The following is a 12,809-nucleotide window of genomic DNA, read 5'->3' on the forward strand; positions in this document are numbered from 1 at the left end:
AACTTGAACTTACGGACTTTGGACTTACTGCTCAGGCCTAGTAGGCTATTCTCCATGGGGGGCATAAACTTGGAGTTAATCACACATGCAATGCATGATATGAAGGAGGGTCACATACAAGGGGAAACATGTATTAAGTAGACTGAGAAGTCTGGAACCTCCAGGTACATCAGCCAATAAGGAAAAGAGGAGAGACCATATGAGTGGAAGACAGGGTGTCACGGAGTTACCTAGATAGATCTGAGCCCGTCTTTTTAACAGCAAGCCCCAAATGAGAAAATTAACAAAAATAAGCATGTCAGTCCAAGGACAATATTTTGCTTTCTTAACAACAACAACAAGAACTCTTAAAGAATTAAAAAGAAGAGGATAAAAACCTACTGACTTAATAGCAATGCTAACAGTGGCCCTAGATCAGAAAAATCAGTAACTAATCCTCAGAGAATTTAATAGAGTAGAATGTTGGTCCATATTTCATAATCTTTGTTTTATATTTATTCATGGAAGTGATTGTGGTGTTTTGCCCTGCAAATTCAGTGTAATTTGGTTCAGAATTTTTATTCTGCAATAGAGCAGTTCAGCTGCAACTGAAAAAGCATTTGTTTATGTGTCAGGAGTGGTGACTTGCGGAATCAAACCCTATAACCCAAGGATAGGTTATAAGGCAGGCAGCATTTATTCAGACGAATGTACAAATGCCGGGTGCAAGGGGGATAGCTCCACCTAACTTGCACACCGGTCCACAGAAATGTTACGTATTTGTAAGTCAAGTTCATACATATTTAACAGGTTACGTTGAACCCCACTGCATATTCATTAATCAAGTCCTTCCCCCCTGGCGCATGCGTTGTATTCTCCTCTGGGTGGTCGCATCCCCATCTGGTGGTCCCTTGGGATGAAGTAAACACTCTTCCTCATTATGTCTTCTTGAATTTTAGCCTACTTTCCTCCTTGTTATCCTAATCCTTGCTGACTAGGTTCATCCCTTCCTCATTGTCTTGCCGACAAGGAATCTGGCACCTATGTTTTTCTCACCACAAAAGAATGCTCCTGTGAAATGTAAGCAGAATCTAAACCGTCTGGATAGAATCACAAAATCAAACCCTCTTTCATTAAGCGGAATCAATTCGAATCAAGTCCCCCTCCTCTTTCAGTGGCTTATTTGGTCCTGGTTTTTCCTTACCACCTTCCCCTTACTCTCCCCCATAAAGCTGCACGGTGAACCAAATACAGTACAAACGGAAAGTGAAGGGGAACAGGAAGGGGGGAGGAGATAATTTTAATCTCAGTCTGTCAGTCTGGTTTGCAGCAAGACACACAAGCAATTGTACTGGAGCAGCAGATGGGTCTGAGTCTTACCTGTAGAAGAGAGCCAGCTCTCATAAAGCACTTCTCCAGCATTTCCCACAGATCTGCTACTAGTAGCAGAGTTTCAATTTTTAATAAGAGTAAAAAAACATAATTAGTTTGGAACATCTCATCCCTTTCCAGTGCAATGTAGGCTGTAAGAATTTTACATAAGAAGCTAATTTTTAAAGTTTCCATTTAGGTCTAAATGATTAAAATCTAAAGCTTTGGGAAGATAGATGTGTTTACACAAGAAACTGATGAGGTGTATCTTTTTGAAGTTCTGTGCTTTAGAAGCTCTCCTGCTTTCCTTTCACAGGATCACCTTGGAATATCTTTTAATGATCTTCCCTTCAACTCATACAGGATTATATCTATACCTTAAACTTTTCTTTGCAGCCAGAGTCCTGTTTAAAGCACACAACCAACAATTCCTTATTGGCTACATGGTCTGCTGGCTTGTGTAAGGGTTTCTATTTTTCTTGGATTAAAGAAGAGACTTTTGTTAGCAATAATGCTCTTCCCCACAGTGAAACAGAGTCGCTGCTCTGATTAATTTCATCAACTTGCAATTTTAATGTTGTATATACAATAGGAATTAATGGAAGGGATTCAAATACTAATAAAGTACAGGACTTCACCAGTGTACATATATATTTCCTCCTAAGCTGAGGAAATAGTTTACTCTTCAGGTGGAAATCCTTACTATCATAGTTATTTGCCACTTCTGTTTCCTTCTATTTCTGAGAATGCCTATACTGTTAAAAGAAGTTTAGTAGAACCGCTGTGTTAGACCTATTGTAGACCAGTTGGACCAGATTTAAAGAAAACATTTTTTCTTTTTATACCTGTCTTTAGATTCTCAGGAAAAACATAAGTGATTATGTGGAAGTGATTTAATGAAATTTTGTCGTCTTTGATGTGAGCTTGTTACGTTAAAGGAACAGACAAACATGAAACTAAATGGTTACAGGAGAAGCAGGTTTGTTTCTTGGACTGCAGCTTTCTTAGCTTTATTTTCTTTATTTATTTACACATTTTAAAGAAGCCTTATTTAGAAGTCCGTCCGTACTTTCTCTAAGTTTCTGTCCTTGGAGGATGATAATCCTGCACTTAGAGTGTGATGACCCTGTACTTTGAGGGTGACAACTGCCTAAAGAACTTCTCTCTCCAGCGCTCAGGGTACTTGCACACGCTGCTCGCCGGCCCTGCGCAACCTGTCCCCACGAACTGCCGGCTACGTCTTGTTTTCACTGCCCCTGCGTCGCTCCGCTCTCCAGCGGCACGTGTTATACACGCCTGGGGGTTCAGCCGCTGTCACCCCCCCAACCTCTGCCCACACCGCGTCAGAGCTGCCAAATGTCAGGGACTGCGCTCTCCCTTCAAAATGGCTTTTTCCGCTGTGTATTACCGCAGATTTAGCTCTTTTGTGAAGGCTCCCTTGGTGCAAATTTCCTCTATGCAGCTGATCTGCACAAGTCTTTGCTAAAATGCTCTATCAACCTGTAAGTTTTACTTTTTTCCTGATTCTCTTTCCTGTATCACTTGGGGGAAAAGTGTGTGAATGGCTGTGAGCTGCTTAGCTGACTACCAGGTTAAACCACAACTTAGAAGTAAGAAAGCAAACAAGTGTAAACTACGCAGCCTTAGTCTCTTTAGGCTAGGGTACATCTAGAACTTGTAACTCAACCATTCTCTGCTGATGAATGAAAAGTTAATATGATCCACTTTTGCCCAACACTGACAGGTATTCAGGTACTGATCCACATACTGAGATGTTGTTCTGTTCTAAAAACTTTTCACATTAGCAATTGACTGACTAGATTACCACAAGTTAACTGTTCAATTTTTAGTTTATTTCATCCCCTCATGATTGCATTTCCGGCTTCTTATAAAACAGATTAATTTCCCTTAAGACAGCTCTTAAAAACTGTTTAGTAAATTGAAAAAACATATTCCCACATGAGAAAATGGTATAAATGATCTGTCTCTTGCACAGTCGTTTGATGCCCATATTTTGAGGTTGTTTTTGTAAGTCTTTACTCAACAGTGAATTAGAAAATGAGTGTCTACCTGTAAAAATGTCACATTTGTAGCTGGCAGTAGGGGGCCTGCTCAGCAGGGGGGTTGGACTTGATGATCTCTAGAGGTCCCTTCCTGCCCCTACGATTCTGTGATTCTGTGTGATTAATCTCTTGAGATTTTTGCTCCTCTCCCTGCAAAGAGGGAACACAAATAAAAGAAATGTTGATGCTAAGTACTTAAGATTTCTGGATTTTCTACTCAACATCAACAGACTGACTGAACAGCTGACAGTATAAAAAGCAAGAAAGTGAACTTTAATTTGGCATATCTTCAGCCTTTAATCATGATTTATATTATCATTACAGTCCTATTTGGGCCATTTAGCTTTCAGTGGGGCTATGTCAAACAAAAACACCTGGCATCTGGTGACCAGTATGTATGTAATCAAGACAAATGCCTTAATATGTAGAAATCCACTCTAGTCAATAAGCCTTCACTTACTCTACTTACTTGACATGCGGAATCAAACTCTATAACCCGGTTAGGTTATAAAGCATGTATGGTTTATTTGGCCAGCCGGCCGGGTGCAAGGGGGATCACTCCACCAAACTTGCACACCAGCAAGCAAAAAATGCTACAAATTTGTAAGCCAAGATCATGCATATTCAGCTGAATTCTTGGAATCTGCCTACATATTAATTATCCTGCCGGAAAGTCATTTACATACTGCGCCTCCCCTGGCACATGCATTGTCCGTAGTAGGCGTCGCCCTCTGGTGGTCGTGGGGATGAAGTCAGAAGTCTTCCTCGCAAAGGATCGACGTCTTCCTCGGTCTGACCTTTTTACGATGCATTCAAATCGGTCAAAGACATTCATTTTGTATTGTTCCTTTCTTTGTGTTTGCACAGCTGACCATGAAATGTTGAGAAGTTGTTCTCCTTCCCTAGTTTTCAAAGCTGGCTTATTTAACCCTATATGTTCAAAGCCTAGACCCACCTGAGCTCCTAATCTCATACTCTCCCTGTCCCCCTCCTCATGCTCCCCCATGCACCAGAGTTTGAACTGGAGGAAGGCTGCATTCCTCAGCTCACCTTTTTTTCCAAACTGTTGCTGGGAGGGGTGAGTTAATTCCTTTTAATTTGACATCTTGCTCTATAGTGCCTATATCTCAAATAAAGGCTCTGTCATCACCTTTGTTTGCTTTACAGGTATTTCCTCTTTCTTTGAGAAAAAAACGTGAAGAAAAACACACAAGTTTAAAACCCAGCAGAAGACTGGGAATGTCCAGTGCAAACAAGCAATTGCTGAAGGCAGTTATTGTTCTCTCTCAAAGTTGGGCACATAAAACACACTCCATGCATTGTCCTTGTTCTTTACTAAGCATTTATAACATGATGGAAAGGACAGCAATGACAGCAGAGCAGCAAGAACCCAGGCTACAGCAAGTGAGGATTTGCTCAAAGGCAACGGCAGTAGGGGGAGGAGGAAGGGAGGAAGATAGGAAAAAAAGGAAAGTTCTCCGGAGGGAGATACCCTTGCCTCTGCTGTCAACCCTTACTACCAGGTGCTCAATCACTGTTTCAAGCTGTGACTTATTGTTTCCACTACAGCATCCCTTCTGGATTTTTTTTTTCTCTCTCTCTCTCTTCCTCCCCCCCTCCCCCCTTTTTTATTTTAGGTAAGGAAGAATGAGGAAACATTTATATAGCGTTATAAGACTGGGGGTTGTTTTTCTTATGCCCTTCTTAATAATCACTTGATTTTCATTTTTGAATGTTACTGGATGCTGATCTCATGGATCTCTTGCTCAGAATACCAGATCATGCACATACAGGATCATGTAAAAGTTGCCTGTGACTGTCTGTTCAGCAACAGAGCTCTCATCATCATGTTCTTTGTGAAAGGGCTGCTTTCTCCCCAACTAGGGGACTGTAGATAACTTGACAATATGTCAAGTGATACTGTGTTTGCTCAAATGTTTATCCAGAATCAATTTTGTTTTTAAATTTTACTTCTGCTGACTATGCTATAATCATAAGCTTAAAGCATTTTCTGTAGAAAATGGAATCTCTTCTGTGTGTGGATTCTAACATTAAATCTACATTGAATTACTTTGTATAAGCCTTGCAAAGACAACCTTTATTTTTGCCTACAAATCATCAATTATTTGAAGTTTTAATTCTCATATGTTCCAGCTCTCCCATTTTAGGGTCAAACAAACAAACAAAAAAAGTATTTTAATTTAATTGGTTAAGAGTCAGAGCAACTTGATCTAGTTTGAAAGTTAGGAGAACCATGGGTGCCAACTCAAATGATTCACAGGTGATTCTTTCCTGGAGCATACTGGGATGATAAGATTTAACGTAGGGTTTTTTTAGAAGAAAAAAGAGGAGATTTTTCAGAAGAACATTGTTAGATGTTCTGAAACCCCTTTGGCAGTGACAAAAGAATCTAGTAGATTATTTTGCAAATAGCTTTAATGTTTTCAGAAATTACCATCACTTGAGTACTGTTGCTTTTCAGTGATAACTTATCCCTGCCATAAAATCAGATACTGCAGAACTGAAAAGGATGAGCAACATCAGATAATATTATTCTTAACTGTATTCAGAAGTTGTATCAATAATACAATGAAGCAGTATTTCTCAGCTGGTTTTCAGAAGAATATGAGCTGGCACTGTGTGCCAAGCTGCAAGCACAATACACTGTGAGTCATTGATAAGTCAGTTGGGAAGTCATGAAGTTGGAAGCTGTAGAGACAGGATCAGTTCAAAAGCAGCAGTAAGGTAAATGCTGTTTTTTTCTTGCTCTGTTGAGACACATATTTTGTGAGCTCTCATTCCATATCCAGAATGAATTTAAAACCAATGGAAGTAGGAGCAGAATCCATTCCCACAATAACAACTCACCTTCAAGGGAAATTGCTCTTTTTCCTGCTTGATTTGCTGTTCCATTTCCTCATGGAGATCTTGAATTTCTTCATCATAAGCAACAATCTTCCTAATAATAAAGTGTACTGAGTGGGTCTTTGTAGCATTACATTAAGTTACAGCTCACAATTACCAGCTAAGCCCCATACTTCTGCCTTAACATAAGTCCTTGGAGAATGTTCCCAAAAGTAAGACTGACTTGCGGAAACAAACTCTATAACCCAAGCAAGTTATAAAGCAGGTGTGATTTATTTGATGAGTGCGCAATCAATCAGGTGCAGGGGGATTGCTCCACCAAATCTGCACGCAACCCAGAAGAAGTACTACAAATCTATAAGCCAAAACCGTACATATTCAGCAGAAATTCTTGGAACCCATTCACGTATCCATTGTTCTTCCAGAAACTCATTTACATATGACCCCTCCCCTGGCGCAGGCGTTGTCCGTAGTAGGGGTCTCCCTCTGGTGGTCGTGGGGATGAAGTCAGAAGTCTTCCTCGCGGAGGCTCGACATCTTCCTCGGTCTGACCTCTTTATGGTGCATTGAAACCGGACACAGTCATTTATCTTGTATTGTTTGCACAGCTGACCATGAAATGTTGAGAAGTTGTTCTCCTTCCCTAGTTTTCAAAGCTAGCTTATTTACCCCTATATGTTCAAACCCTGGACCTACCTGAGCTCCTGATCTCAATCCCCCCTTTTCTTAAGCCTAGCAAAACCCTTTGCTAGATGATCCCATTTCGAGAAGAATTCCTGAAATAACTCCCATTTTCCATCTTCTGTCTTAGCTTGTGTTTCTTCCAGTCCTCATAGCTATGCTCTGAACCCTTACACAGCCATAACATGCATCGCAGAGAAATACATACTAACATAAGCAAAGAAATTACTATAATGCAAGCCATAAAGAGCTGCTTTAACCATGCAAAATTAGGTATCCAATTAATGAGCTTTTTCCATAATTCTGTAACACCGAAAGAAATATCATCTAAGTAAATTTGGTGATGTAACTTGGTACGTTCCCATACGGATTGCAGCTCAGTCTCTATTCTTTGAGTGTCATCTATATATACACAACAACTCTGATTAATAATCATACTCACTCAACACCTCATCCCCCACCTGTATGGAGATTTCCTTTTGTACGGTATTAGATTGCCCATAAAGAATCTCATATGAGCTTAGTCCTTCTTTGGTTTGGGGTTTAGTCCAAATTCTCAAACGTGCCGAAGGCAGTGTCTGTGGCCAGGAAATCCCAGCCTCTTGGCCAAGTTTTACTATCTGTAATATGATCAGGTGATTCATTTTTCCATCTGTCCACTTGACTGTGGTCTATACTGTGTATGCAATTGCCAATCAATTCCCAATAATGTGCTTATTTGTTGGACCAGCTTGGCAAAAGACAATGTGGGCCTCGATCCAATTAGACTGCTACAGGAATCCTGAACCTTGGAATTATTTCATGTAACAGCATTTTTGTGACCTCCCAAGCCTTATTTGTCCTACAGGGAAATACTTCTGGCCATCTCAAAAAGGTATCAGTTGATACCAGCATACAACAATACCCCCCTTTTCTTGGGAGTTCCGAGAAATCAATTTGCCATTGTTGTCCTGGAAGGTTCCCTTTCCCAATAGGCTCACTTATACCCTGTTCCTGGTAATAGGATCGTACTTTGTAATGTCTGTTTGCCCAATACATTTTCTTATCCCCCCTTAGAACCAATTTCCATAGAATACTAAAGGGCACAACAGTGTGTCCACCTAGTGTACCCATCTATCAGCTTGCTCTCTTCCCTTCTGAATCATTAATTAGATTCCTAGAATATTTTACAGGTTCTGACTCAGGTTCAGAAATTTTAAGTTTACTGTCTGGAATTAAAGCCTTCCCCAACTACCTGTTCTGCCACCTGACCCACCATCTTATCTCCAGCTTCCTGTGCAGTGTTACCTTTACAATGAAAATAGCCATGCTCTTTGGTATTTACATCATGCTTTTTTTTGTTTGTTTGTTTGTTTTGTTTTTCTTCCCTCGTATGTGAGCAATCCTTGCTCTTTTCGGGTAGTACTATGAGAGTGTAGTATCCCAAATGCATAATTGGCATATTTCAGGCTCTTGTCAAGGTAGCTATTTCAGCCTTCTGAGGGAAAGTCCCCACAGGTAATGATTGTGGTTCAATTACCTTGTCAGTAGCAGTTACTGCATATCCTGCCTTACGGTTTCCTTACCTCACAAAACTGCTTCTGTCAGTAAACCAGGTGTCTTCTGCATTTTCTAAGGGTTCGTGCTGGTTCTCCAGGAGTTTCACTAAGGAAGATGCTGGGTTGACAATATTAGTTTCTATATCATCCTATTCTAGTGCAACTGCTACTGTTCTTCCCAATTTCTTTCTTTCTTTACAATCCCTGTTTCTACGTACTTTCCAAGACCCCCCTCAGTTAATTTGTCCAGGTCCCTTACTTCAGTTCCTTTAATTTGTATATTACTGGGAGAAAATAAAACCATCCTTGCTCTGTCTAGCAAAAGACCTTAGGAGTTGTAAACAAGTTCAGCAGACATGCAGGGAGAAAACTGAAAGACTGTAAATATTCATACCAGACAGACCCTCTCAACATGATCACGAGTCGTCTAGCTTGTACACCTGGCATGGGTGTGAGCAAATGCTATAAAGACCACTGGCAAGCCCCGCCGAACCATGAGGTGGCTTTAAGGATGGTTACTGGCAAGGAACCATGGGTTCATGTGTGACAAAGGAGCAGAAGGCGGATTGCCAAATGGTGGCAGATTCCATCAACTATGTATGGAACCCAGTTTACATTGTCCCGACAGGGAACAGACGGGGGAGACAACCTGTGCAAAAGGAGGTGAGCGCCAACATCGAGCTGCATCTCGCGCAGGATTGGTTCCACGGCAAGCTGGGAGCAGGGCGCGGTGGGTGGCACATTGCTAAGTGGCTGCTAACGGAGTACTGCACCAAGATGGGGCCACCTTGTGGCTCCTTCCTGGTCAGGGAGAGTGAGATATTCGTTGGAGACTTTGTTCTGTCCATCTGGTGTGATGAAAAAGTGCAGCATTTCCACATCCATTGGCAGCAGGACACTAACAAACCACAGGTTCTTTTTAACTGACAACCTGGTATTTGACAGCCTCTACGACCTCATCACCCACTATAGAGAGATGCTGATGAGGTACAACGGACTTGAGATGAGGCTGACAGAGCCTGTGCCTTGGTCCAACACTCGCAGCAATGTGGACTGGGTGCCGCGGGACGGCACAAGAGGAACAAGCCCAGCTCCAGCACCATCTACTTTGGGGCAGGATGGAAGATCCAGCACTGCCACACGCATTGGCAAGAGGGTCACGTTTAATAAGGCACTTGACCAAGTGCACATTGTTCAAGTTCATTACACACAATAAAAGTTCTTGTTCTGCACTAACAACGGAGTCTGTGTCTAATTGCCACAGGCAAACCTTGTTGTTATTTGTCTTCTTCAACCTGTATGAGGACCTTTGGACAGGATTTCAAAAGGGCATGGAGGGGTTTTACCATTATTCTATAGTTGAAGGCGGTGCCACCTTGTCATCCCCAGGAAAGTCTGGAGCTCCTCAGCTGTTTGAGGTTCTGTAGTCTGGCATATTATTTCCTTCCTGGTAGTCCTTAAGGTTCAAAGTCCAGCTGTAACCTCCTATCCCAGACACGTCACTTGCCATTGAGTTATTTGTGCCTTCTGTTGAGAAACTCGATGACAAAATTCAGCAAACTTACAGTCCACTACACACAGTTCTCTTTTTTCGTGGCATCCATGTTCTGCAGTAAAGTTCCACTGTCGGATGGAGGAACCCAAATCTCAGGCTCACGAGTTGACCAGTTCTCAAAAATCATTGGGCTGTTCTCACAACCCTGGGTAACACTGTCCAGGTTAACTGAGTCTTTTTCACCCCATATTGGCATTTCCTATTCAAAGGCAAATAACCTTAGGCTTCCTTTGGCCAAATCAGGCAGAAAATGTATCATTCAAATCCAGAAGGTAAACTCCACCTATTCTTTCCCTAACTTGGTTAATTAAGTGTATGGATTTACCACCACGGAGTGTATGCTTTCAACAGTTCTATTACTTGCCCTCAAATCTTGTACCAAACTATAGCACTTGCTATCCAATTTTTCATCAGCAAGATTGGAGTATTAAATTTGGATTCACATTCAATTAGTAATCCAAAATCCAAAAGTTATCTATTATTTCTTTTATCCTTCTACAATTGCATATCCTCAAAGGGCACTGCTTTACCCTGACTGGGCTAGCTCTAGCTCTTGCTTAGGGCTGCATTTTGGCTCTACCAGGTACCCCTGATACCCACACTCTTAAGCAAACTTTATTTGAGATTTCTGCAACTTCTGGGAGTACAACATTGTTGTTCCCAGTTTGTGTTAGAGCCAGACTTACAATTTTCAATTGGTTAATATTGTTTGACACTTAGCTCCAGTTTTATTAAATTTAACCTCTGCATCCATTTGTTCTAATAAGTCTTTCCAGAATAACAGTTTTGGAGAACCTGGCATGTACAAGAATTTATGTATTCCTACTTATTTTCTCAGTCTATATTTAATTGATCCCAAAAGGTAAGCTTTTTCTTGTTGGGCAGTAGCTCCTACCACTGCTGCAAAATCATCTATGGGTGGTAAGAGGCACCCGTTCCCACCAGAAAATAAATCTCGTTATCCTGCTCTTCTAGCTGCAATTTAACCAGTGGATCTGATTTCTGTCCTCCTTGGTTCTGACATCCCTGTTACACCTTGCCTTCCTCAGCCTGCGTTCTTCCCAAACCTTTCACTTTCCAAGCTCTCATTATTACATAAACCACTACCATTATATTTCAGTTTCACCTCCTCCTCTCTGAAGGCTTCCAGTGCTAACATTGGAATTTTGGGTTTCCTAGATCTCTGCAGATGAAGGCTATTCTCACTTCCAGTGCCTCGTCCTCTCCACCTCTCCCCCCCTTCACAGGTAACGCTGTTTACAACAGTAGTCTCTAACTCCGGCTCTCTCTCACTCCGAGAGTTCTGCTTGTGAGGGAACCATGCGGGGGGGTTACTCTCATGGCAGCACAGATAAATTCACTTTCTCTTTAACCCTTTTCTCTTTGTCCACTATTCATACCTTCAGTCACACTTCTGTATACCACTATACCATCAAAACTCTTTGTCCCATTCCCTTCAGAACCCATAAATCAAACAATATATTTCTTCAGTTTCCATAAACATCCAGTACTTAGTCTCGTGATTAGAGCACTCAATTATAAAAACTGTTCATGTTACTTCATTTACCTTCCCTCCTTAAGAATAACAGTAACTGTAAGAAGGTATTATGGTTTAGGGTCCCATTCCAGGGCCACTTCTCATCATTTTCTAACTTGTATATTAACCACCATTGTTTGTAATACTTGATTAAAGTTTTCTTACTCAGGGTGCCTCCAGGTTCCCCTGCAGTATCCCACCAATATACCAATATGCATCCCAAAGGGTTTGTTTGGGAATTTCCTTCCACTGGAAGTCTCTCATGATGTTTACAAAATTCTTATCGGTTCAGTACTACCTTAAGATTTCCACAAGTAATTCTCCATACTCTAGAATTTCCCCACACTAATCTCCAATGCTCCGTCCATCAGTCACAATAGCACTCTGGACACAGATGATGCCACCAACCCCGGTATACCTCCTCACACACTAAACAAAGTATAACATAAACATGCCAACATTAATTTGTTGGGTGGAATGTACACCTTTCCTCTGGTCCCTCTTCCCAATCTATGGAGTACAAACTCCCACCCTTATTCCAGTCTATAAAATACACACAGACAATGGACAACAGCACAAAGAATCGTCTTTCACTTCGTCCTTCTCCATCCGTTTCCCTCACGAGAGAACAGAACCATGGACTGGGGACTCTGCACTCACTTCATGGCTCTGCCACGTCCCACTCACACACACACACACACACACACACACACAAATGCTGGCTTAAGTACAGTCTGAGTTGGAACGCTTGAAAGAATGTTTTGAATGCATCAGTAGTTCAAATACACAGTACCGAACATTTACAACAGATGGTAATAGAAATTATACAACCTGTGAGTCCTGCTATTATTGCCACAAAAATCCACGTTGTCATTTAACAAAATCCACTGTTACCAACCACCAAGGCGAGAGTTATTACTCTTTTTCCACACATACGACTTACAGGTCCCCTTTGTAGGAACTCCCTCCCAGGAGCTTTTCTCCTACCCCAACCAGCAACCTAACCACCTCCCATGGGGTAGCACAAAGGGCTGTGCTCTGCATGAGACGTCTCCTCACGACTTATGGGCCCACTTATTCCCATACACATACCTGGTCTGCCGATAGGTGGTCCTTGTCTATCCCCGCAGTGATCAAAAGAGGAAGGGGAGTCCTTCCGAGAAACCTCAGGGCGCGCCTGAGGCGTCCCCCTCCTCAGCTGGTCCTGCATCCAGACAGAG

Source organism: Gallus gallus, chromosome 1 (assembly GCF_016699485.2).
Source record: "Gallus gallus isolate bGalGal1 chromosome 1, bGalGal1.mat.broiler.GRCg7b, whole genome shotgun sequence".
Classification (NCBI taxonomy): Eukaryota; Metazoa; Chordata; class Aves; order Galliformes; family Phasianidae; genus Gallus; species Gallus gallus.